The 26,475-nt window shown below is 43.1% G+C and overlaps 1 protein-coding gene across 1 annotated transcript in view; it reads left to right on the top strand.

Annotated features, from left to right (window-relative positions):
- LOC118416653 (mucin-5AC-like) overlaps positions 1-26,475 on the top strand; it is a 151,842-nt gene that overhangs the window by 50,917 nt on the left and 74,450 nt on the right. The gene's annotated exons all lie outside the window — the stretch shown is intronic.

Genomic DNA, 26,475 nt, shown 5'->3' with positions numbered 1-26,475 from the left:
CAAAGGCGATGGGGGGAGTCACGAATCAGTGCGTCCCGGGTTCCCACAGGGGCTGTCACAGTTCAATTTTGGGGGGGGGGGGGGGGGGTTGAAAGCCGCTGAGTAGCGCTAGAAAAACGTTTGAGTGGTAAGGTTATTTTTCTACGGTCCCCAAAATGTCACAAAGTCGTTTTCTAGTGGTCCCGGCCCAAATTATAAGTGGCCCCGGGCAATCGGGACACCGCGTTGATTTCAATTTGAGACCTGGTTCCAAAGACTTTTTCTGCCGAACCTGCACGGGAGACGTGAGTCGCCCGCCAGATCTCTCCGTAGTTTCCCAATATCCTTTGCACAAATTCCTCACGTTGGCCATTTTGTCATGCATGCCAAAAACAGTTTTATACTACGCGAGTTTTTTTGTAAAACACATAGTCAAGAAAGCAACCGAGAAGGTATGTTTGGCAGGAACACAACTGATTTATAATCAACTAGATTTCGGCGACCTCATACCTCCATGAAAATTTAGAGCTTTCATAAATTTCAAAAAATTGACTAACACATTAACATAATTTATGCATGGTGTTGTTCATCATTGACTAACGTACACATGTCACAATTATAAAATTCCCATTATTGATCATACAGCGGTTTTGCAATTTTTACATAAATTATGCAAATAAGTTCCTCATTACCATATTTGGTATCTGCTTATATTCTACCTATCATAATTAACATGTGTTACATTTATGATGGTGTATGAGGATGAACTGAACTGAACTGTTACATTTATTGAAGTCCAGTTATTGAAAAAAAATGGAATCATACAATTTCCTAATCAATTATGCAAATTAAGCTCTCATTTGCATAACATGTATATCATTATGAACATCTTTGCCTAAGGTACCGGCATGCCTAATATGATGCCAATCCGTCAATCCTTTCTGCAGTTATCCTCATTGGAATGTCTTGACAAAAACGCCCCTGCAGTTCCCAAATTAAATGTTAGGGGGCTGAAACTTGCTACACTTTGTCATGACACTAAAAGCTATCTACCACCTAAATGTCAAGACCATATCACGTCAGGGACAAGAGATACATAGAAAAAACTGCTATGATAGAATATTCTCATTAATTATGCAAATGTAATATAATTTTGCATAATCAGTATTTCATTTTGTACAACATTGTCTGAGGTAGCTACATACCAAAAATCATGAAAATCCGCTGTTCCTTTCTTGAGTTATCGTCTTCAGAAGTTTTTGACAAAAATGCCCCTGCTATCCCAAAACTAGACGCTAGGGGGCCCAAACTTATGTCATTTCTTCCTGAGCGCAAGAGCTATGTAACACCTAAAAATTGGGACCATAGCTTGTTCAGAACACGAGATAGCAAAACCGGAAGTTGCGCTGCAGTACCAAGGGAAGCCGCTAGAGGGCCCAAAATCTAATCACCTCCAGCTTTTATCACACTAAGTATGAAACCAATCCATCCAGCCGTTCTTGAGTTATTTTGTTGACAGACAGACAGACAGACAGACAGACACACAAACGCAGGGTAAACTAGAGTTCGGTGACCTCATGCCTCCATGAAAATTTAGAGCTTTTGTAAATTTCATGCAATTGACTAACACATTAACATAATTTATGCGTGGTGTTTTTCATCATCGACTAACGTTCACATGTCACAAATATAAAGACATAAAGCGGCTTTGCAATTTTTACATAAATTATTCAAATAAGTTCCTCATTACCATATTTGGTATCTGCTCATATTCCATCTATCATAATTAATAAGCGTTACAATTATTGAAGTCCAGTTATTGCTAATAATGGTATTATACAATTTCCTCATTAATTATGCAAATAAGGTCCTCATTTGCATAACATGTATATCATTATGAACACCTTTGCCTAAGCTACCTGCACCCCTAAAATTATGCCAATCCGTCAATCCTTTCTGCAGTTATCCTCTTTGGAATATCTTGACAAAAACGCTCTGCAGTTCCGAAATTACATGTTAGGGGCTGAAATCTGCCCCACTTTGTCATGACACTGCAAGCTATCAACCACCCAAATGTCAAGACTATATCATGTCCGGGACAAGAGATACATTGAAAAAACTGCTATGATAGAATATTCTCGTTAATTATGCAAATGTACTCCTATTTGCATAATTAGTATCTTATCTTGTCCAACATTGTCTAAGGTACCTACATACCAAAAATCATGAAAATCCGTTGTTCCCTTCTTGAGTTATCCTCTTCAGAAGTTTTTGACAAAAATGCCCCTGCTATCCCAAACCTAGTCGGTAGGGGGCCAAAACTTATGTCACTTATTCCTGAGCACAAGAGCTATCTGACACTCAAAAATCGTGACCATAGCGTGTTCAGAACACGAGATAGCAAAACCGGAAGTTGCGCTGCAGTACCAAGAGAAGCCGCTAGGGGGCCCAAAATCTAATCACTTCCAGCTTTCATCACACCCCACCAACACACCAAGTATGAAACTAATCCATCCAGCCGTTCTTGAGTTATCTTGTTGACAGACATACAGACAGACAGACAGACAGACAGACACACAAACTCTGGGTAAAATATAACCTCCATGACATTTCATGGAGGTAAATATAACCTCCATGACATTTCATGGAGGTAATAATTAGCGGAAATAGCACGTAACACAAAACTTGACTGAGATGTACTACTTCTGGCCATGTACTTGCCCATGAACTTGACTATAAACAATAACTTGAACTTGTGTGTAATGGTTTATTGAGCAAAAACATATCGCTACATTCGCAGCCTGACGGCTGAATTGCAGTTGCAATATCACATTAAAACAAACGCATTTGATTAATGTCCAACAAGGCAAATCATTAAGATAAAAGTACGTGTAAAATCAGTTAGGTACGAATATAATACATGATATCGACCAGCGAATATCTAAAACGAAAATTAGAAGCATACAATATTGGCAGGATTAAGGCATGGGGGCATTACAGTTTAGTAGACGGACCATGTGCGGAATGGCACTAGACCTATAGCGTTCAGTTCTGCACTTGGGAATGTCCAGTTTGTTGGCAGAGCGGGTTTGTCGGCAACTAATGTTCTGTCTTGTGGATGGTAGGAAGTGGCGATATTGATCAGAGACTAAGAGTGATTGAGCAAACCGAAGTGTCAGATTCGAACGCCTGGAGTGGAGTGATGGAAGGCCAAGCTGTGTACACGCATCTCGGTAGCTGGTGTAGTCGCGTCCCATGATGATACGTACCGCTCTGCGCTGGATACGTTCGATCTTGTTGCTCAGCTGTGTGGTTAACCCTGGGTGCCAGACAGGGGCTGAGTACTCAGTAACTGGGCGAATGTAGGAAGTGTAGACAGTCACGAGGTCTTCCTTCGAAATGTTGAAATGCTTCAGTCTGCGCAGAAAGAACAGACGTTGGCTTGCCTTACTGTATGTGTGGTCGACGTGCGCGTTCCATCTGAGGTCAGACTGTAGGTAGAGACCGAGTATTCTCATGACTCTTACTTCCACTAGAGAAATGTCGTTGATCTTGAGCGGGGGAGGAGGGCGTGGAGTCATGCTGAATTGGACATGGAGAACCATACATTTACCCGGATGGAGAACCATCTGGCTCTCCTGGGACCATGTGGTCAAGTCAGTAAGGTCCTGTTGGATGGTCGGAGGTTGTGATGACGAGTTTCTAGTTTCCAACAAGTTCAAGTCATCTACAAACTTCCATCTCTTGGATAGGGCTTGGCGTGCTGCACTGTTTATATAAACAATGAATATGATGGGGCCAAGAATCGTTCCTTGCGGTAGGCCACAGGTTACAGAAACAGATTCAGAAAGGGCTCCGTGGTAACGGACCATCTGTTGTCTGTTCGTGAGGAAGTCCGAGATCCATTTGACTAGAGATGGCCGTAATCCCAACTCAATCAGTCGGCGAATAGCTAAGGTGTGACTCACACGGTCGAAGGCTTTACTGTAATCCGTGGACACCAGGGAGCTCAGGGTACCAGGTCTGTCGGAGGCCTTGAATAAGTCGTTTGTAAGGTCTAACAGACAATGGGTGGTGGATCGACCCTTCAGGCAGCCGAATTGCTGGGGGTCGATTTCAGATTTAATGTCCGACAATACCCATTGACTGATGAAGCTTTCAGCAACTTTGCCTAACAAAGAGGTCAGTGAGATGGGTCGAACTTGACCATAGACATGAGCTTGAACTTGAACCATGGCAATGAACTTGAACATAAAGTAAGCAACGTAAGTTACGCTATATCGAAATAAGATTTTTGCTGGTTACAAATCGTTCGAGCAAAACCACAAGGGCAGAGTATCTCAAAACACTAACAATTGGACAAAATACGTACATAGAAATACAAGGACTTTTTAAAGGCTCTGCAAGTGTCAGATATATGCAATGTGTGGATCAGTTTGGTACCGTCAGCCGGCTACCCCAACCCTAAACTCCCCTACTCTCCAGGGGCCAGGATGGAGAGGGGGGGAGGGGGGAGGTAGGATTTTCCCAGTGCTGCAAACGGCAGGGTAAGTGTTGACTCACTAGTCTCAAACGTAGATCATGTAGAAAATGCCTTCAGAACAAGTCCTGTATAGCTGTACAATTTAGTATTTGTTAATAGTACGTATCAAACACCTGGAACTGAGAGAAAGGCGGCAACCTACACATCCTTCCCTCGGCCGCAGGTGTATGATCGTATATAAGTCGGATAACTAAAGGTCATAGTATAGCATATAACATTGTGAAAGTCGTTACTAAGCTATGAAAGTAGATATTTCTATAAAAAAACGCATGACCTCTCTGATCACCAATGAGTGAATTTCATTACTAAGCTATGAACGGATATAATTCGTACAGGCGTCTGACATTACGGACAACCAACATAGTTAAATACATTGCTAAGCTATGAACGGAATCCGATATACTGTGTACAAGCGTCTGACATTTTGGACAACTAACCTAGTTAGATACAAAACTAAGCTGTGAACGGGTATGATTCCTACAGGCGGCTGACATCTCGGACAGCTAACATAGTTAAATACATTACTAAGCTACAACATAGTTAGATACAATACTAAGCTATGAACGGATGTATTTCTTAAAGGCGCCTGAAGACCATCGCCCCAGTGCGCGAAGTTGGGAGTCGGAGGCGCCGGTTTGCGCTACATAAGTGGCAGCGCCTATTCGGAAGGAGTGGGCCGTGTATGCGCGTGGATCTAAGTTCGCATGCTGTGCGCATGTGCGTAAGACGTGTGAGAAATAGTCGCTTGATACTGGGCGGCCGCTGCGGTACAGAAAGAGGCAACCTGCGCACTTTCCGCGTAGCGAGAAGTATTTGGTGAAGTTGTCCACTGGGCAGTAAGAGCTAAGCTGGGAGGCAATAGAGATAGTTGGAGGGAGACCTGGGGAACTGTGTTTGTAAGAGCGGAAGGTCACTGAGAGTGAGGGTTGAGGTGCGGTCTGCACCGTAACATCCGAGAGATGTAGGGTGTGATTGGAGGAACTTGTGGCCGTAACTTCACTTATTCGAGCTAGCGAGTAGAATGTGAACAAAAATAGGGTCTTATACAACTGGTGATCATAAAAGGACGTTAAGGCCGATGTCAGAGCATCGATTAAGGTCTTGAGTATACTAGGTATGATGGGTCGCCTACCGTCGGGGCGTTGTGATTTGCGGGCAGCGTGCAAAAGCTTCTGGATTACGAAGGCTTGTGACGGGTCGGGGATTCCCAACATTTTATCGACAAAACCGATGGCCGATAGCTTTGATGATATAGTGGCGGCCGCCAAGCCTTCGTTATACAAGTAACCAACAAACTAAGTTAGGAGATCGGTTGAGATCGGCGGGATAGCTAAGTCTTTACCATGGACTTGCAGGGAGAATTTGCGGAAAAGCTGCCATGCCTGACGGTAGGCGCGAAGGGTAGAAGGGGCTAGCGGCGAAGATAACAGATCATTTATGGTCCGATTAAGGTGCTCGGTTGCAGGTGTGGCGGTATAGTTGTCGGATGAGGGTCCATATGTTGGAAGTCCGCTCGGAATCGGTTGATCTGTAGGCGGGAGAGAGTGTCAGCCATTATGTTTTGTTTGTCAGGGACATGAGTGGCCCGGTATAGGATATTACGGCGTAGACAAATGAGAACGAACCGTCTAACTAGGGGCATTATCAAAGGGTTCTTGGAGGTCTGTCGATTAATAATATGTACTAGGGATTCGTTGTTGGTGTGCAGCAGAATACTGTGGTTTGCCCACGGTTGCCCCCATACGTGCAGGGCCACTACAATTGGGTAGAATTCAAGAATTGTAACATTGCGGGAACACAGGGGGGTTGGCCACGAGCCGTAGAACCACGCTATCCCGCAAACCGCACCGTAACCGAGTGAGGCGGCTGCATCTGTGTATAGGTGAAGGGTAGAATTGGAAATGAAACGTTCATCCAGAAAGAAGGACCGGCCGTTTAAATCTTTAAGGAAGGTATACCACATGTGCAAGTCTCGACGTACGTGTTGCGGGATCGGAATGTTACAATTTGGAGGAGATTGGGATTTGGTAAAGTCAATGAGGCGACATAAGAACGCACGTCCCGGAGGGACGACCTGGCAGACGTGATTGAGCAGGCCTACCAGCGACTGAATTTGTTTAAGAGTGGCGCTGGAAAGCCCCAGGAAGGAGGATAATTGGTCTTGGCATTTTGTAAGTTTATCCAAGGGGAGTCTAGCCTCCATCACAGCGGTGTCAAGTTCGATGCCGAGAAAGGACATCGTGGTATCTGGTGTGTAGGTCTTTCCCTCCGCAAGGGGAACGCCTACATCTTTGCACATGTTAGAAAATGTATTGAGATCGTGATAACACTGTCGGTAGGTCTAAGCGGCAAACAAAAAATCATCAAGGATGTGCGTAGGAAAACGAATGTGTAATTTGGTACGTGCGATCCATTCTAGGGCGGAGCTAAAGCTCTCGAATATCGCACATGACATTGAACTGCCCATTGGGAGGCATTTGTCGAAATAGAAGTTCCCATTCCAATAGAACCCTAACAGGTGGTAGTCATGGGGATGTATAGGTATCAGGCGGAAAGCGGACTCGATGTCGGTTTTAGCAAGATAGCAGCCTGGACCCAGGGATTTAATGTAGCCGATAGCGGTGTTGATAGATGAATACGTCACAGAGGACAATTCTGGGGGAATCCCATCATTTACCGATAGTCCCTTGGGGTGGGAAAGGTCGTGTATTAGCCTGAATTTTCCTGGCACTTTTTTGGGCACGGCATATAATGGCGATAAAAGAAAATTGTTGTAGGGAGGCGACGAAAAGGGGCCGGCTACCCGTCCGGCCTCAATTTCCTGCTGTAGTTTGTCGTGGATAATGGGAAAATGGGAATCGTTTGGTTGGGGTGGAAAAATTAGAGGGCGGGACCGCGGGCCGAAATATTCTAAGGGGGAGCCGAAAGCAAAGCCGTCTAATAGGTACTGTTTGTCACGTTGGGGGTAACCTCTAAGGTAATACTGAAGGGGTCTAACGTCTACGGGAGTTGGTAGCGTTCGCGGCGTTTTTTTGGGTGCATTGGTAAGCTTTGTGCTTTCCACTGTTGCAGATATAGCATGTGTGGTTGTAGGGGCAGAGGGCTTTGAAACACTGGTCATTGGGCCTGTGGAAGCGAAAACAGTACCCGTGGGGGACATCTTTGGGTCGGGTCTGGGGCCGGGTCTGGTGTGTGTCAGCCCGGCGGGTTGGGGCGCTGGTCTGGGAGGCCGCGGCCTGATCTGGAGGGGGAATGCCAGTGAGAGCGTCTACATATAGCCGTAAATGTGGGGTGTTCCAGGGGTTGTCGGGAGATGTTTCCCTGTGATGGCGGAACTGTTCGTCATATTTCGCCCACTGCGCTCTGCGGGAGGCTAGGTCACGGATAAGATGTAGATACGAGACGAGGTGTGGGCCGTGTTGGGGGTGCTGTTGCATGTAAATGAACTGGAAGACCAGGAAAGCAGACGTCCATTGGTCGATGGTGAGGCGTCTGCTTTCCTGTGGAGAGGGGCGATTCGCAATAGTTAGTGTGGGTGTCAGGCTGTCGGTTAAGGACACAGTGTAAAGTGGGTCTGTACGGAGGTTGGGGAGGAGTTGTTTGAAATCTACATATTTGTTGCTCCAGATTTTGTCCTTTATGTGTGTGGGGACCCCACTGTCCAATGGTACATGGATACCCGTTTGGAGATGAGAAGTAGTGATGGTAGGCGCTGGGGGGATGGTCTTGTTAGTAGTTTTACTACTTATCTTATCCTTATCCTTACTTCGGTTGATGTTATCGGTGGTTTTAACCACGAAGAGGTCATTTTCTTCACCTATAATACGGTCTACATGAGTGTCCTTGGAATGCCTGGGGTCCAGGACGGCGGGCGGCGGGATGGATCGGGTTGCTCGGAGTGGCTACCTGCTAACTCTATGTGTTTGGCCAGCCGTTCAGTCACCGATGTCAGGGCACTGACTTGTTGCTGCAACTGCTTTAGCTGCTCTCTCTCAGTGACGTTGGGGGGAGGGTCTTTGTTGGGGTCGACGGGTGGCTCCTTTTCTAATGGGTCGTCAGGGTGTTCTAATGGGTCGTCAGGGTTGGCGTTCTTAGGCTTTCCGTTGCGTTTGGAGCGTCTGGCGGGCGGCATCGCTAGTGCTCAAAAGGAATAAAGGACATCAGAAAATTCGATATGGAATTACAATAATGCCTGACGATAAAACCAGTTGCGTTCCATGCCTCAGACCTCTCATCAAGAACATATTGGGGAGGGTGGAACCGGTTGTCATGGAGTCATCTATCTACCGGTGACAAGACAGGGTGACAGCTCACACTGTTATGATGCATTGTAGGTTTGTCAAACTCCACCCTAATAGGTTCAGTTTCAGGGTAAATATGACACCGCATCCTATTAGTGGGGCAGATAACTGAAAAAATCTTTCACTTTGTGATACAAGCACCAAACTTGGTACAGATACTCATTAGACTTTACTGTTTTGAAAAAGTACGCGGGCCATTTGATTTGACTTTTGGCGCCCCCTAGCGGCGCGTTTTGGTACTGCAGCAGACCTTCCGGGCTTTGTATCTCCTGTTCTAAACATGCTACAGTCATGATTTTTATGTGGTAGAAAGCTGGTAAGGTAAGGAACAAGTGACGTAAGTTTGGTTTCCTTAGCGGCTTGCGTTGGAACTACAGAGGCATTTTTTTGCCGCTGCCGAATTGCCCTAGGGGCGCTTTTTGGTACTGCAGCAGACCTTCCGGACTTTGTATCTCCTGTTCTAGACATGCTACAGTCATAATTTTTATGTGGTAGAAAGCTGTTGTAGTAAGGATGAAGTGACGTAAGTTTTGTCTCCCTAGCAGCTTGCGTTGGAACTGCAGGGGCGTTTTTTTTGCCACTGCCGAATTTGAAGCGGAACAGTTCAGTTTCAGTTTATTTATTTTACCAGCAGTAACACTCAGGTACATAACAACCTGTTCTTCAGGCAATGCTGGGTAAACAAAAATACAATTTAAAACTTTGCAATATTACAATAACACATACAATAGTGCATAACCACAAAACGACATATCAAAACTCACAATTTCACTTGTCATTTCCATCTAGACCTCACAGTTCTTTGATAAACTTAACCAGTCCCAGAGTCTTGCGGTGCTTCAGTGACAGTTTGTTCCACAGTTGGGGGCCAAAAGATTTTAAGCTTCCCTCGTAGCACTTCAGGCTTGCTACGGGACAGTTCAACTGGTGAGGGTCCCAGTCAGCGAACATTTTAACAGCCGTGCGGGTGCGAGCTCTTATAGTTGGTGGTGACTTCCACCTGAACATGTCAGATATGTACAAAGGGGCTTTTCCTCGTACAGCATTGAAAACTGTGGCCAGACTGATTTTTTCCGCCCGATTTCTCACCGACACCAACCCCGCCTCCGCAAACAGTTTACCAACTGGGACATGATCCCGGAGTGTGTAGCCTGTAATCATCCTTGCAGCTCTAAACAGCAGCCTGTCGAGTTGCAGCATTTGTGTTTTCTTGCCCTGTACAAGGCTTGGCAACCACGCCGCGCCACAATAGTCCAAGTGCGACAACACCAAAGTTTGACACATAGTATGTAATATTTCTTTTGTTACGTAGGGTTTTGCACGTCTCATTGCACTGAGGCCACTGAATATTTTTTTCGTGATATTTGTTATGTGAGCTGACCACTGGAGCGATGGGTCTAGAGTGATGCCCAAATATTTGAAAGTGTTAACTTGCTCATAAATGTTAACACCGTCTGTGATCTGAACTGTTGTCCCAACATGTCTCAGCTTCTGAGGAACCCCGAATAGCATAGACTTTGTCTTGTCATGATGGAGAGAAAGTCTATTATCAATTAACCAGTCTGACACTCTCTTCATATCCTGGGAAACTGCCTCTTCACACTCTTTCATCGTGCCCGCCGAGTAATAGATTGCGGTGTCGTCTGCATACAAGTGTATTTTGCATTTTTCTAGAACCTGTGGCATGTCGTTGACATATAAACAAAACAGCAAGGGACCAAGTACGCTCCCCTGTGGTACCCCGCAGGTGACTGCAGCCATCTCTGAACATTGACTTTGCATACTAGTGCATTGTGAGCGACCAGAGAGGTATGATGTAAACCATTTTGTTGCATCCCTATCAAAACCCAGTTTCTTGAGCTTACTCAACAGAATGGCATGATTCACAGTGTCAAATGCTTTGCGTAAGTCTAGGAAGAGAGCAACTGTGACCTGGCGACTATTATTGGCCGACCTAATATCCTCCACAATCTTCAAAACTGCAGAGGCAGTACTGTGGTTTCTCCGAAACCCACTTTGGTATACCGTGAGAAGGTTGCTCTGGGCCATGTAGCGTGATACTTGGTTACCAACGAGTTTTTCCAACACTTTGGATGTTACACTCAGTACAGAGACAGGACGGTAGTTGGCCACATTAGTTCGATTACCGGACTTGTAAATGGGTGTGATCTTTGCCGTCTTCCAGTCACTAGGGACTTCTCCCGTGGCAAGTGATAGGTTAAATATGTGTGTCAGTGGTCTGACAATGACAGGGGCGGAGTCCTTAAGCAGTTTTGAGGGGATATTGTCCAGCCCAGTGGCCTTCTTTGCTTTCAATCTGAGAAGTTCACTTAGCACTGTCGATTCGTCAACTGACTCAAAGCTGAACTCTGTACTAGGCTCCGGTATGTGTCGGAGAGGATCTTTCTGGGAGGTTGGCATACTATCGGCAAGGCTTGTAGCACATGTTGCGAAGTAGCTATTGAACTCTTGAGACATTTCGCTGGGGTCCGATATATTGGTACCGTCAGGTCTCGCCAAGTTCTGAACTTGACACTTCCCTTTGGATTTCCCTGTGAAGGCGTTAATAATTTTCCACATGAGGCTTTGATCTCCTTTCGCTTCTGTCACAGCTTCAGCAAAGTGGATTTTCTTTGCCTTTCTGACTGCTGACGTTGTCTGGTTCCTTATCACCCGGTAGACCTCCCAGTCTTTTCCCTCCTTGGTTTTGATTGCTTTGCGTCTAGCTGCGTCGCGTCGCCCCATCATGTTTTTTACCCTGTCCGTCATCCAAGGAGCAACAGTGTTGTTATCCCTCACTCTCCGAATGTTTAAAATGTCTAAAAGTATGGGACAGCTAAATGTTCAACTACAATTGTGATACAAGCACCAAACTTAGTACAGATACTCACATGCTACAGTCATAATTTTTATGTGGTAGAAAGCTGTTGTAGTAAGGACGAAGTGATGTAAGTTTGGTTTCCCTAGCAGCTTGCGTTGGAACTGCAGCGGCATTGCTCCTAAGGGCGCTTTTTGGTACTGCAGAAGACCTTCCGGGCTTTGTATCTCCTGTTCGAAACATGCTACAGTCATGACTTTTATGTGGTGGAAAGCTGTTGGTGCAAGGAAGAAGTGACGTAAGTTTGGTCTCCCTAGGAACTTGCGTTGGAACTACAGGGGCGTTTTTGCCGCTGCCGAATTCGAAGCGGAACAACTTCGGACGTTTAAAATGTCTAAAAGTGGGTTTTTGACTATGGGAAAGCTAAATGGTCACCTCTCAACCTTCTAAGGAGCTTTTTTTAAATACTTTTGTGAGCAACAGATGGTGAGAATTATAGACAAACTAGGACATATTGTGACGAAATATTTTATTTACACAACTAGAATGTTCCACATTTTTTTTGACATTGATAGTCATTGCCATCCTTATCAAACTGAACAGTGAAGAGTCCATAATGAATAATTAAAACACCATCAGTCCTCGGTCGTCATATTCGTTCACTACTATGAATGCCAACCTATATTTAGTAATTTTGTTAAGTATACTTGCCACCTAAAAAAAACGAGGATCCAGCCTTCTGTAGATTAATTTGAAGGAGTGAGTATGGGAGCACTGGTATAGTGAATAGGATGGCACTCACGTGAGGTTTCCAGTCTGTGCAGCATCTTTCAACACGAAGCAACTTTCATCATGGAGAACTGAACAGAACAGCATTATCTATGCCTGAGAGTATGCAATCGTTATAGCAAATCTGTGAAACATGACTTTTTGCTTGTTTTGTTAGCTATGGCGCAAGCGGCTAGGGAAACCAAACTCACGTCACTTCTTCCTTACCCCAATAGCTTTCTACCACATAAAAATCATGACTGTAGCATGTTTAAAACAGGAGATACAAAGCCCGGAAGGTCTGCTGCAGTACCAAAAAGCGCCCCTAGGGGGCGCCAAAAGTCAAATCAAGTGGCCCGCGTACTTTTTCAAAAGAGTAGTATCACATGAGTATTTGTACTAAGTTTGGCGCTTGTATCACAATTAGAGTTGAACATTTAGCTTTCCCATAGTCAAGAACCTACTTTTGGACATTTCAAACGTCCGGAGTTGTTCCGCTTCACATTCGTCAGCGGCAAAAAACCGTTGCTGCAGTTCCAACGCAAGCTGCTAGGGAGACCAAACTTACATCACTTCGTCCTTACTCCAACAGCTTCCTACCACATAAAAATCATGACTGTAGCATGTTTCGAACAGGAGATACAAAGTCCGGAAGGTCTGCTGCAGTACCAAAAAGCGCCCCTAGGGCAATTCGGCAGCGGCAAAAAAACGCCGCTGTAGTTCCAACACAAGCCGCTAGGGAAACCAAACTTACGTCACTTGTTCCTTACCCTACCAGCTTTCTACCACATAAAAGTCATGACTGTAGCATGTTTAGAACAGGAGATACAAAGCCCGGAAGGTCTGCTGCAGTACCAAAACGCGCCGAAAGTCAAATCAAGTGGCCCGCGTACTTTTTCAAAACAGTAAAGTCCAATGAGTATCTGTACCAAGTTTGGTGCTTGTATCACAAAGTGAAAGATTCCTCCAAAATTTGATGTTATCTGCCCCACTATATGCTAGGTACGTATAAAATGCATCAGGGTAATTTTGGCACCCCACACGATGCTAGGTACGTATGAAATGCATCAGGGTGATTTTGGCACCCCACACGATGCTAGGTACGTATAAAATGCATCAGGGTATTTTTTGCACCCCACACGATACTAGGTACGTATAAAGTGCATCAGGGTAGTTTTGCATCCCACACGATGCTAGGTACGTATAAAAATGCATCGGGGTAATTTTTGCACCCCAAACGATGCTATTATCATAATGTAAAATACATCGGGGTAATTTATGGCACCCCTCACAATGCTAGGTACGTATAGAATGTATCAGGGTAATTTTGGCACCCCACACGATGTTATGATCATAATATAAAATACATCAGGGTAATTTTGGCACCCCTCACAATGCTAGGTACGTATAAAAGGCATCGGGGTAATATTGGCACCCCCACGATGCTAGGTACGTATAAAAATGCATTGGGGGTAATATTGGCACCCCTCACGATGCTAGGTACGTATAAAAGTGCATCGGGGTAATTTATGGCACCCCTCACGATGCTAGGTACGTATAGAATGTATCAGGGTAATTTTGGCACCCCACACGATGCTAGGTACGTATAGAATGTATCAGGGTAATTTTGGCACCCCAGGTATATTCCCACAAGCCCGTCATTTGGGACTGGTGGGCGGGCTCAAATTGTGTGACAAAGTGCTGGTATTTCTGAACAGACAAACTAAACACTGTCTGTGTCCGACGAGCTCCAGATGAGAAAGAGGCCTGATCAGGCGATTTAGGCTCAGGCGATTCTATCTAGGCCAATCAGGAAGAGCTACGTTTTGCCCATCTTGGAACATCTGGGTTTAATTTGTACCACCTTTCTCAGAAATCCGCTCCGTAGAGAAATCTCATTTCTTCCCACAAAATGATCAATACTCATGGTACAACGTGAAGAAAACTCCTTGGTAAAATGTATACATGTCTTTTGTCGTGAACGAGCAAGAAGATATGTCTCCAGTCTCCAGAAAACCATGTTGTGGGCCCTGTTGAAGGGAGCTGTCATGCTCGTGGGGCAGCAGTTTATTAGCATATCCTTCCTGACAGGACTTCTATTAGACGTAAACAATCGCAGGTCATTTGCATGCGGCGCTCCAATCTTGCGAGAACAGAAGCCGCCCAAATACAACAACAACGCTACAATCTTGCCTCATTCTGAAAATGTAAATTAATCTATATTTATCCATCACCCACCAGTAACTGAATTTTAGTCCTTACTTTCTTATCTCAGTTCTGTTTCCTGGTATTTCGCTGATCTTCAGAGAATACTTTAGCCCCACAAACACAACAGCCTAAAACAGCCCCGTAAAAAAATGTGATATTGCCAAATCAAAATAAAATAAAACACGTTTCATAGGCTTCTAACGCCCGCAGTACCAGTTCCTTATATTCTCATTGATTTTATTTTAGTTTGCTTCATACTTCGTTCCTTTTCGTTTCTTTTCGCACTTTCGGTAGCAGAAAAGCGAAAAGGAACGAAAAGGAAAGTGCCGAAAGTGCGAAAAGGAACGAAAAGGAAAGAACCGAAAGTGCGAAAAGGAACGAAAATGAATGAAAAGGAAACCAGAAAGGCCGACATTTGCTTGAGAGCAAATACAACATATTTCAGCCATCTCCCTCCCCATGCAACAACAGAATATTCCAAAATCACCCATGTGCAAAAATGGAACACTTTGTTTAAAAGTCACTTCTATTAACGACACTTAATGACACCCAAAAATGAATCTTACAAAATTACCAGTGCAAGAATGGACTCTTCCAGTGCACCCCATGTGAATTTCCAGTCCAGAAATACTCCCACTGAAAAGATGGCCTTTTCATTAAGCAACCCAGTCCAAAGTTGAACTAAGCAAAAAATTCATGAAAAGGTAAAATAGACCAGTCCAAAAACACTTCCACTTATAATGGAATATTGAATCATCACCTGTCTAGAGCTAAATTTGAAAACATCCCCGTGCAAGAATGGACTCTTCTTGCGATACCCCTATGTGGTGCAGTCCAAAAATACATCCGCTAAAAGTGGACTTGGACGTAAGTCCCAAAAATGGAATTTAAAAATCCCCTCCTCCATGTAAGAATGGACTCTTCCAGCACAACCTATGTAAACTTGCAAAATAGACCAGTCATAAAATAACCACACTGAAACACTTTCACATATCAAATCACCAAAGTCCATAAACACATTTTTAAAAATCCCCCCTACGTGCAAAAATGGACTCTTCCAGTACACCCCATGTAAAATTGCAAAATAGCCCAGTCCAAAAATACTCCCACTGAAAGACTTAATAATTATATAATCAACATTCCAAAGATGAATTTTAAAAAAATGTACCCCCTCCGTGCCAGAATGGACTCATCCAGATAACACCAGGCTCACTGATTGGCTGCCAATCCCCTTCGGGATGTTGACTCATGCTATGTGATTGGTTGCCTCTTTAATCAAGTTACTGGTATATATAGACATGTGCACATGCTGTCTTCAGGTGGGAGAGGTCAACGACCTTGAGGTCGTTGACCCTCTGGCCAGTGGAAAATTACCAAAAGAAGTCCCCAAATATACACTGCATGAAAAGCTTCGTTTCCAGGATGGAAACTGACTTACACATTCCTGGAAATTAAACATGTCCTTCAAAATCCGGAAGTTTCATGCCTGCAAACGAGACGTGTACAGTCCTTTACATGTCCTAGAATCTCGCGGAAACGAACCATTTCTGTGTACAGGACGTGTAAAGGGCTTGAAATACCCTTACAGATTCCCTTGAAACAGCCTTACACAACAGGACATCAGCCGTGTGTTGCATTGTGTGTTGGCGGAATATGCATACATTAGCGGCCAATTACCACCTAATTATCTTTCCCCGGTCTACCTCACCGAGTGCATCCCTTTTGTCATGGAAAGTGGCGTCGAGAGATCTGACGCACCCCCCCCCCCTTCTGGATTTTGCCCCCCTCCCCAATTATTCGGCAGTTTTTACTCGCATTTCTTATTCTGTAATAGCACCATATATTTATTCATATTGAAACAAGACAATTTTTATTAGTGTTTGTCGCGAGTGCCTTTTGTATGTCATAGAATGCCGGCTGGTCTCTTGTTGTCTTCTAGTCTTCGTAGGCTACTACAAATGTAGTATGTACTTCTTGACGGCATGCAGGGTGGTACATAGACCCCCTTGCAGTCTTTGGAACGGGGCTGGGTTTTTTTTTTTGGGGGGGGGGGGAGGGGCGTAAGGGAGTTTGCCGTGGAAGGGAGTTTACTTTGGAAGGGAGTTTGCCGTGATAGCGAATCTTCGGGCGGGCCAAAGACTCGCTGTCAGTATCACGGCAAACTCAGTTCCATAGCAAACTCCCTTCCTCCGCAAACTCCCTTTCCCGGAACAAAAGAACATAGTCGACTAGTCAACGTTGAAAATCGCGGAACAACGCCCCCCCCCCCTCAAAAAAAAAAACAACAACAGCGGCCCGTTCCGAAGACTGCAAGGGAGTCTAAGTTGTCGTTCTTAGATGAGGGTGGTTTCACTACCCAAACATGAGAGCTGTTTCGATATTCCCCCGCACTATTTCCGTCGAAAGCAAAGTCAAATGCCGACTGCAATATCATCGCTACAGTTGCATATGGGAGCAATAAGGGTTGTACTAATAGCTCCATGGAGCCATCTCCATGGAGCTATTAGTAACGCTAGTTAACCTTTATTCGTTGCGTTTTTCACCAAGAGTCAGCTTATTCCAATCTGGCAGAAGAACAAAGCATAATTTCTGTATTCAACATGGTGATATTGTTGTTTACCTTTGTCATTCATCCCATCCACGATATATTTTCTCTCCTACCATGCTAATATGAAAATGTCTCAATTTGAAAACACCGTCGCGTTGCGTTGAGAACGACGGCGCTCCCGGAGGGCGTGACCTTTATTCGTTCTGACGAGACTCGTTATGTTTGTCCGCTGCTAATTACTTTATGCTGAAGCTATTGTTCCTTTCTTGACATGAATGGAGTGCTGTAGATTACAAACTTATTCAGGCAACAAAAAAATCCCGACAACTACCGCTGAGTATTTACCGTCACACGCAGTAGCGCGTTGGTAAAAAAATGAGGTTGTTGGGTCAGTAGACCGTGACGTAGAATCGATCCTGGCGCCATACCGTTCCATGAAACTTATGCACCTTTCGTTGCAACTTGAACGGCGTGCTGTGGCTATTTCCAAGCGGGTAATCATCAGTTTGCAGTACAACCATCTGTACAGTGTTTTGCATCCTCCACGCGGCAAAATGTAACCCGATATATTTGTGTCAAAGGTCTATTCCGGCGGCCAACAACACTAAAGATGAAGGGGTGTGAAGTCTGATATGCCGCTGTTGTCAATGCCCTGGATCAAAGAACGAAAGATTCCACAATAAATGATATAAAACATTGCTGTCAGATTTTGTGGTCGACAAATATGCAGTGCAAATCTTGTTATCGGTGTACCATACCCGTACTGAGACAGTTGGTATCGTCTTCAAGGCCGTATTTGCAACAGTTTACATGATCTGGCTTGGGACTTTCACATTTTAAAAAAAGGGGACCAGAGTAAAATCAATTAATTTGTCGATGTTCCATATCATTTCCATTTTTGGTGGTGCATACATTGTTTAATAGATGGCTGCTTAATAATCTAAGAGAAAAAGGCGAGTTAGTGAGTTATTAAAGGTAAGTTTAATAAATGCCTTTTAATGTCGTCATCCAATCTTTTTCCCGCGGTTGCGACCGTAGGTTTCTGGGGAAAAACATGGCGACGTTCGATCGAGTGCGCCACAAGTGCGGGAGGTTGTGGCAACAAAGAGACGGTTTTCGACAATTGATCACACTTTGAGTCCAGTTACTGGTTAGCAACACAAACTTTATTGAGTTGTCTTGTGCATGATAAATGTGAACTGGAAGCGAATGTGATAGATCTCTGCCATTCCGGCGAACAACACGGTGACGCAATCCTCCCATAGAGCGGTAGGCTATTACAATAAGGGACGGTACGTTTTTGACCTCGCTGTTTTCAAATGCGTGGTCATCGGAGCCTTTTCATGAATATTCTGAACACTTAAGTCTCTCGGTTATGCATTCCTGTGGTTATTACTGATGTTGCATTTACCGTGTCTCCGTAGATTCCCTGTTTTTGAAAAAACGAATTAAGGTAACTGAACGAATAAAGGTTAACTAGCGTTACAACCCTGCTCCCAACCTACCAGCTCCATGGAGCCAGCTCCAGGTACTTTTAATACATAGCCAGGTTTCACGTCACCTTCAAGAGAAATTGATAGTCTGCCTTGGAGACGCTCTGGTAATATATTCTTTCATCTTTACAAACTTGGAATACATGGGTTTTATTTCACCTTCAACAGAAATTGATCGTTCGCTATCCTTTTTTGTAAATAATGACTATATATGACTATATGAAAAAATAATGACAATGACTAAAATGACAATAATAAACAAGCCCGTACAGGTAGGCATTCTTTCATCTCTACTCACTTTAAATACTATACAAGTTTCACGCCACCTTCAACAGAAATTGGTAGTTCGCTATACTTGTCAACAATAAACAAGCCCGCACAGCTGGGCCCGCATTCTTTCACCTCTGCGCACTTTGAATACTATACATGTTTACGTCACATTCAGGAGAAAGTGGTAGTTCGCTATTCTTGTAAACAATAAACAAGCCCGTGGTGACGTGAACCAATTGTATACATTCAAAGTTTGAGAGCTGGCTCCATGAAGCTTGTTTGTGTTAACCATAGCGGCTCTATAGCCGACTAAGAGTTTTCCTGTGGTGACGTGAACCAATTGTATACATTCAAAGTGCATAGAGCTGGCTCTATGAAGCTTGTTTGTGTTAACCAGGGCGAATCCATAGCTGACTAAGATTTTTCATGTGGTGACGTGAACCAATTGTATACATTCAAAGTGCATAGAGCTGGCTCCATGAAGCTTGTTTACCGTTTATATGGGCGGCTCTATAGCCGACTAAGATGTATTCAAAGTGCGTCGAGCTGGCTCCATACAGCTGGTAGGTTGGGCGCAGGGTTTTACTAATAGCTCCATGGAGCCGGTTCCATGGACCTATTAGTACAACCCCTTCTCACTGCAGGGGCCTATTAAGTTTCAACGTTTAGAGGTAAATAACTCAACAACGTGTTGGTGGATCGTCATGATTTTCGGGAGGTATATAGTCTAGGGAATGATGCAGATAATAACATAATAATTATGCAAATCAACAGCTAATTTGCATGATTAATGAAGAAAGATTATAAAACCAGTCTATTCCATGATAAGGCATGAAACTTATCGCATGTATAACTGTGAAAGAGAGGAGTGCCTATAGATATCAATTATACAAATAAAGACATCATTTGCATACTTAATAAGAGAAGATGATCAACTTAGAAAATCTATGCAAATGAGGACCTTATTTGCATGATCAATGGAAATTACTACTGATACTTCACTTGAAAAGGTTAATATCACTCACCGAAGGTATGAGGTCATGGAACTCTGGTGAAAATATGATGCTTTCATCGTTTATTAGAAAACACACATACATGTGATTGCTAGTATTTTTCAAATGTCGGTGAAGGAGCTTAAAGTGAAGAACCAATGAATAGCATACAATATGAATGTGCTTTACCAATAGAAGTTTTACCATTGCACTTCAGACAGAAGGACAGATAATTGCCAATAATGGTTGCGATACTTATCATCTCGAACAGTATCAAACCAAACAGGAAACTCTATCTATTCATCTATGAGTGTGATTGTGTTACGCCAAATAGCAGATACTCAAGTAACTAGATATGATTTTGATATGATACAAGAACGAGTTATTGTAGGGGTGATCACATCCTGTAACCTTCCAACTTGCTACATACAGAACGTACAAAACCGGTGGTTGATACATCCTCATGCATTCAGATCTTTCCCACAGCAAAGACATACAGAGATGTCTGGATAGCATCAAAATCACGTAGATAGTGTTTTTGCACATGTAGTGGCTGATGACGCCAAATCTGTTACATTATCACTACGAAATCCTGTGTATGTATTGACAACGTTCTGATCCAGGCCACTAAAATGTATTCCAAAGATATGATTATACAAACATTGCACTCAAAGATAAATTTACCCTTACATTGGGTTCTAAGTGATGCTTGATGTAAACGTGAGATAATGCTATGGTACAGGTGAAATATGTTAGGAAACACTTCACATACTCAGTTCATCTCACAACAATTAAATAAATAGAATTTGTGAAAAAGACTAATCCGCAAACCCTTACTTCCACAAATGTCTCAGAAAATATGTACCATTAAGTACGTTGCCCACAAACTTGTCTATATACATGTTTATTCAACTAATAAGACATAAACAAGTAATAAATAATTTAAGCAGATTCTACGTTGAGTTAATTTCACTTTTCTTTTTCTTTTTGGTTTGGAGCCACTCTTGCACAGTTTATTTATTTTCATTTATTGTTATTACTTTCTTGTTGAAATTAGCAAGAAACAAAGAAGACTTTAGCTCTAGATTTGTACGATGTGTACATAATTCAGCCCATCATGTCACCATTAATTATTCTTATAATAAAAAGAAACTTAAAGAGATTAGTTATGTAGACATGTTGGAAATTTTGAAGAAAAATTTATGTACAAAGGCGTTTTTCCCAAGTGAAAAGTCCTTATGTTTACATGGAAGTCTTTGCAAAGTTGTCAAATACGTATACGTTCCTGAAAACTAAGCTGACTTCTGCAGATACTAGGTATTGTTATGTGGAATAACTAAACTTTACCTAACCAACACAAAGTTTAGTTGGGACCCCAAACTTTCAGCCGATTCCGTCAGCCTTGTTCACGGAATGGACCCGTCTGTTTAAAATTTGGGGTAAGTCGCAATCAAACTTGGTGTTGGTTAGGTAAAGTTTAGTTATTCCACAATGTCAGTTACCAACACAGATGAACTTTCATGATAGGTATCTTTATTTTGACAGTCAAACAGAGGAGCATCATCTGGTACTCTCTAATCGTCATTTCCATAGATGACATGAGAATCTGCAGATTTTGCCTGTTTACTGCTATCATTGTAAATGACCGATGAGGCACCGTACGATGCTTTCTCCTTGACATTCTCATATATGAATTGAGAAGAAGCATATGCTACTGCCTCACCCTCATTGCCAGACTCACGGTTAACCCTAGAAGCGGTAGATACTACTGTATCATTATCTCCATCATCATTTCCGTAGATGACATCAGATTCACACTGTTTAGAGTTATTCTTGTAGATGGCTGGCGAGACAGTACTCATTGCTTCGTCACTGTCATTTCCATAGATACAGGGAGATGAAACACATGTACTTACATCTTCAGCCTCATCATTAACCACGCGGTTAAACTCGTGAGTAGGAACTACATACTGATTTATGGCCTGAGAGGCATCAGCTACTATTTTCTCATCATCATCATTGACATACACGTGCTCATCTTCAACATCAAGCAAAGAATCCTTGTCATTATTTTCATATGTAAACGGCCTGTGGACTATCACTGCCTGGAGTGCACAAATTGAGTCAATTTGATTTCCTGGCTTTGGCCCTTCAGGTCCTCCAGGGGGAGAACCTGCTACTTTGTAAGCTTGAACGATTGTACCTGTTTGCTCCTCATTCTCATATATGTTAGATATATGTTCGTGTTTACATGCTTCTTCGCTATTCTCATGTATATAAGATTGTCCGTTTGTACATTCGGCACAGTGGGTGTTGTCTGTGGTTGGTGATCTACCCGTCTGTCTATTTGGGCTATCTTTCTCGCCGGCAGCATTTTTGTTTATTTTTTCAGAAAAAGCAATAGGTGCAAGACCCAGGGGGAGCCTTTTGGTCCTTCGCTGAAAAAGGGTTAAAACAACCCCAGATATAATCAGGATTGCAGCAAGTGTACCTAAAACACCTGACAGAGAGAAGACTACCAGGTCAGCCTTCCTCTCTGTCCTGTCAGGCGGGCAGGATGCAGACGAAGAAGTTTCGGGTGTAACTGAAGATAGGCCTTTGATATCAACAATTACTGTGGCAGATGCGGATCCATTTGGTCGCACGGTAATGTAGCTGTACAGACCAGCATCTGCCACAGTATCCTCTGTTATAGTAATGGTAAAAGTTGTACCATTCACCTCTACAATAACCCTCCCATTTGACTCATCAGCGCTTGTGTTGAGTCCAGATGGGAGAGTGACCGTAATGTTTGATGAAGGTATCCCTCCATAGACCAAACGGAGAGTGACACCCCAAACCATTGTATTATTCTTGATTCTCTGAAACCTCAAAGTGATTTTGTCTTCAGACAACACTGGGTTCATGGCAGTAAAGCTGTTTGCACTGCCTAGTTGAGAAGATGTTTTTATCTCTGAAGGCAATTTTCCATTAACAGAGAATGTTGAAGGTGCGGAGCCCGCAGGACTTGTTGAGGCTGTAGGTACGGGGCTGTCTGTACTGCCGAGTACTGATACAGACGTTTTTGATATCACCGATATTGGAATTTTAACCTCAACAAATAGTGTCGTAACTGAAGCGGCGACATGATTTGCTGCAATGCAAACATATGAACCAGAATCATTTTTAGTAAGATCCCTTACAACGATGGTACCATTTTCATTCACAGTAATTCTCCCATCTATCCCAGCAGTTGCTTTTTGTCCAGATGGAAGAAGGACCGTAATGTCTGGTTCAGGAATCCCCGAAGCGTTACAGATTAAATGCAGTGCCTTTCCACCCAGCAGTGTTACATCTCTGCCTCTTTGAAAACCTACGATTTTCGGTTTTTCACAGATCAAATTGTCGGACTCTATATGTTGAAGCTTAATCCCGCGAAATTTGCCAGGTTCCTCACAAATGATTTGTTTTTCAAACAAAGGTGAAATGATCATCCATTTCCTGAATGCAACCATCCTACAGTCACACTGCCAGGGGTTGTCACGGAGACGTAATCTTGCATGTTTGGGTAGGTTTGGGAATGTGCCAGGTTGAATGGTCGTCATTTGATTAGAATTCAGGCTTAAATATTTTAGCCTTTGGTGATTTGAAAGTGTGCCAGGTTGGATCTCGTTTATTTGGTTATAGTGCAACTCTAACATTTGGAGCTGGGGTAGGCTTGAGAAGGCACCAGAACTAATGTTAGTTATCTGGTTATACGCTATCTGTAAGTCTTGGAGCTGGGGTAGGTTTGAGAATGTACCAGATTGAATGCCAGTTATTTGGTTTTTCTTAATATCCAACCTTCGTAGCGTGGGTATCTTTGAGAACATATCAGAATCAATGTTACTTATCCTATTCGAGCTCAGGTCCAACGTATGGAGTTTCTGTAGGTTGGAGAATGAATCAGGATAAATTTTAGTAAGGTTATTAGCACTTAAGTACAATCGTTCAAGCTTGGGTAGATTTGAGAATGCTCCAGACTGAATATTGGCCAGGCCGTTGCATAGTAGCGACAACATTTCAAGATTGGATAGATTTGAAAATGCTCCACAAGGAATGCTAGATAGATGGTTGTTGTCCAGGGACAATTCTTTCAGCTTTGGTATATTTGAGAATGTACCAGACTGAATGCTTCTTAGTTGGTTGCCATTAAGCATTAAACATTCCAGGTGAATAAGATTTAAAAATACACCAGGCTGCACAATAGATATCGGATTATTGAATATCATTAGTTCTTTTAAACACTTGTACCTGGAGAGGTCAGACGAAGATAGGCTGGTGATGTTATTGCCCCTTAACTTAAGGCTAGCGATACTTGTGGGTAGATCGTAAGGAACACTGCTGAGACCTCTGCGGTAACAATATGATGAACTGCTGCTGCTGCAGGTCGTAGTTGGTCCAGTTTCCTTCTGACGCCACCAGGTGCAACCGGGACCAACCAGCAAAAGAACCAGCAGTTTCTTTAGCATGTAAGACATTTTACCTGTAAGGAGAGAGAATCGCTGTACAGTGTGATGAAAAAAATGCTACAACCAACACTTGTTCCGATTTCCCTCAAAATGATGAAAAGAAGAAGCAGCCATCTGTTCAGCTCATTACCTGTCCTTTCTCAGAGAAAAAAAGAAGATACAATTTGTTAAGTAGTGTTCAACTGAAACCAGATTTTGCTTCCCGCAAGAAGAGATGGCCATCTTTAACTAACTTAACGTTTAATACATGTCATAAGTAGGAAATTGTCATCATTCACCACTAAAGAATCATGGCATTTTCGTATTATTCATGCATAAAAGGCCATTATTTTATGTTCCACCTACCATAAATTACATCGGTAGAGAAGTCCCATTTTAGAACATCCAGGACAAATAGAACTTGTATAATAAGATTTCGATAGTCTATAGGACACATTCCTTCGTGAAGTAAATGTGTTCACGGTGTTGCTATGGTGTTTGATGCCCAATTAAAGACCGACGTTGCAAATGTTCGACTAATCAATTAAAAAGATCGTGATTTGTAGGTGCGAAAACAGATATCCAGGCAAAACCAACTTGTTTGAAATCTCATATTAACAAAGAAGGTTACGGCAGCATTTGCTGATTGATTATTTTAATGATCCCATAATTTGATTGATCATGTTAAGCTTTACTCAACATTAAAATGCCAAAAGAATGCATTTCCCATCTTTCATCTGTCTTCATTTGCCTAACTGATATCTATCGATATTCCTATCTCAGTTAAGTTATATATGTCTCGTGTTTGAGTGGCCTATCATTAGATACGTTGCATTTACCTTTTCTCATCAATTATGCATCTCTCTAGCGTTATTTTTGTCACTGTTGTTTCCATTTATGTACGGATAGCTGTTTATCATAACACTATGTATTGTAACCAATGCAGTATAGCACGGTCGTGGCCTAAAACCCGCTTAGATTTCCATCTGGAGCTGCTGAAACAACAGCATTTGTCACTAGACATAACTGCTTGGAGATAATCCAATAACAGAACGCCCAAGCCACCCAGTGACATCGATGACCTGTTCCACTTTACCAAGAAGAAAGTGGTGATTTCTAAAATATTGCCTTATACCCCCTTTCCACTAGGACGGCGCTCTTGCCGCGCTCTCTCTGTGACCTCAAATTTGACAGATCGCTGAACGAATTCTGTAGAAAAGAAACTAATCTTTTTACATTATTTGTGCTTTGCTGTCTTCTCAGTTACACTTTTATGTTTGTATGATATTCCCAGTGTAAAAGCGAAGGTTACACATATTTTATTTAGGTTACAGTGAGAGTGCAGCACGATCGCCGTCTAGTGGAAGGGGGCCTTACTTATGCAAACAGCTAAGGCGTAAACAGACCCTCCCACGTACACATGTAACAGAGGAGGGTATAAAGCAGTCCTCACCACTGGACGTTTTATGGTTCTCTCATGGGAAAATAGAGAATGCTGGGCAACACAGACTCTGTGTGTTCAATCATTTGGTTCTAAAACCTCCCGACAAATTAGACTTCATAATGAAAGCAACTGTTTTTTTTTGGGGGGGGGGGGGGCGGCAAACGCTTTTCGTCGCACACTCCCGGTTTTGGGGTTCCCAGAACATCTCATCTCTATAATCAAATCATCATGCACAGGGGGAGAGGGCATCCCAGATTTCAAAGAAATCAAGGGTCTTTATGAGCTACAGTCGGTTAGCAATAAGGAAAAGTAATCAGTAGCTGTTCTAATGTTGAAAGCAGGCATCGGCTTGATCTAACACAATGGTAGACTAATCTGCCTGATCGAAATCTTTATACAGTAGATTTTGTTTTTGATACGTCATTTATCTCGGCGAGGTATAACTGAGAATAAGAGGACAGATGGAATCCGCCTATCCAGACATATGGGAATCAAACAGCTATAAAATTCACCACACCCTTCTGGAATCACAGAGTGCACCACATTAACACTATACGTGCGTTCACTAAGAGACACTCAACCTATCAATGTCCTAAACACGAAGAGAACAAGAATAGATCCCCCTCCTTCTCCGAAACAATA

The sequence above is a fragment of the Branchiostoma floridae genome, chromosome 5 (genome assembly GCF_000003815.2).
Source record: "Branchiostoma floridae strain S238N-H82 chromosome 5, Bfl_VNyyK, whole genome shotgun sequence".
NCBI classification, from domain to species: Eukaryota; Metazoa; Chordata; class Leptocardii; order Amphioxiformes; family Branchiostomatidae; genus Branchiostoma; species Branchiostoma floridae.
This window is presented reverse-complemented; position numbering and strand designations above follow the sequence as displayed.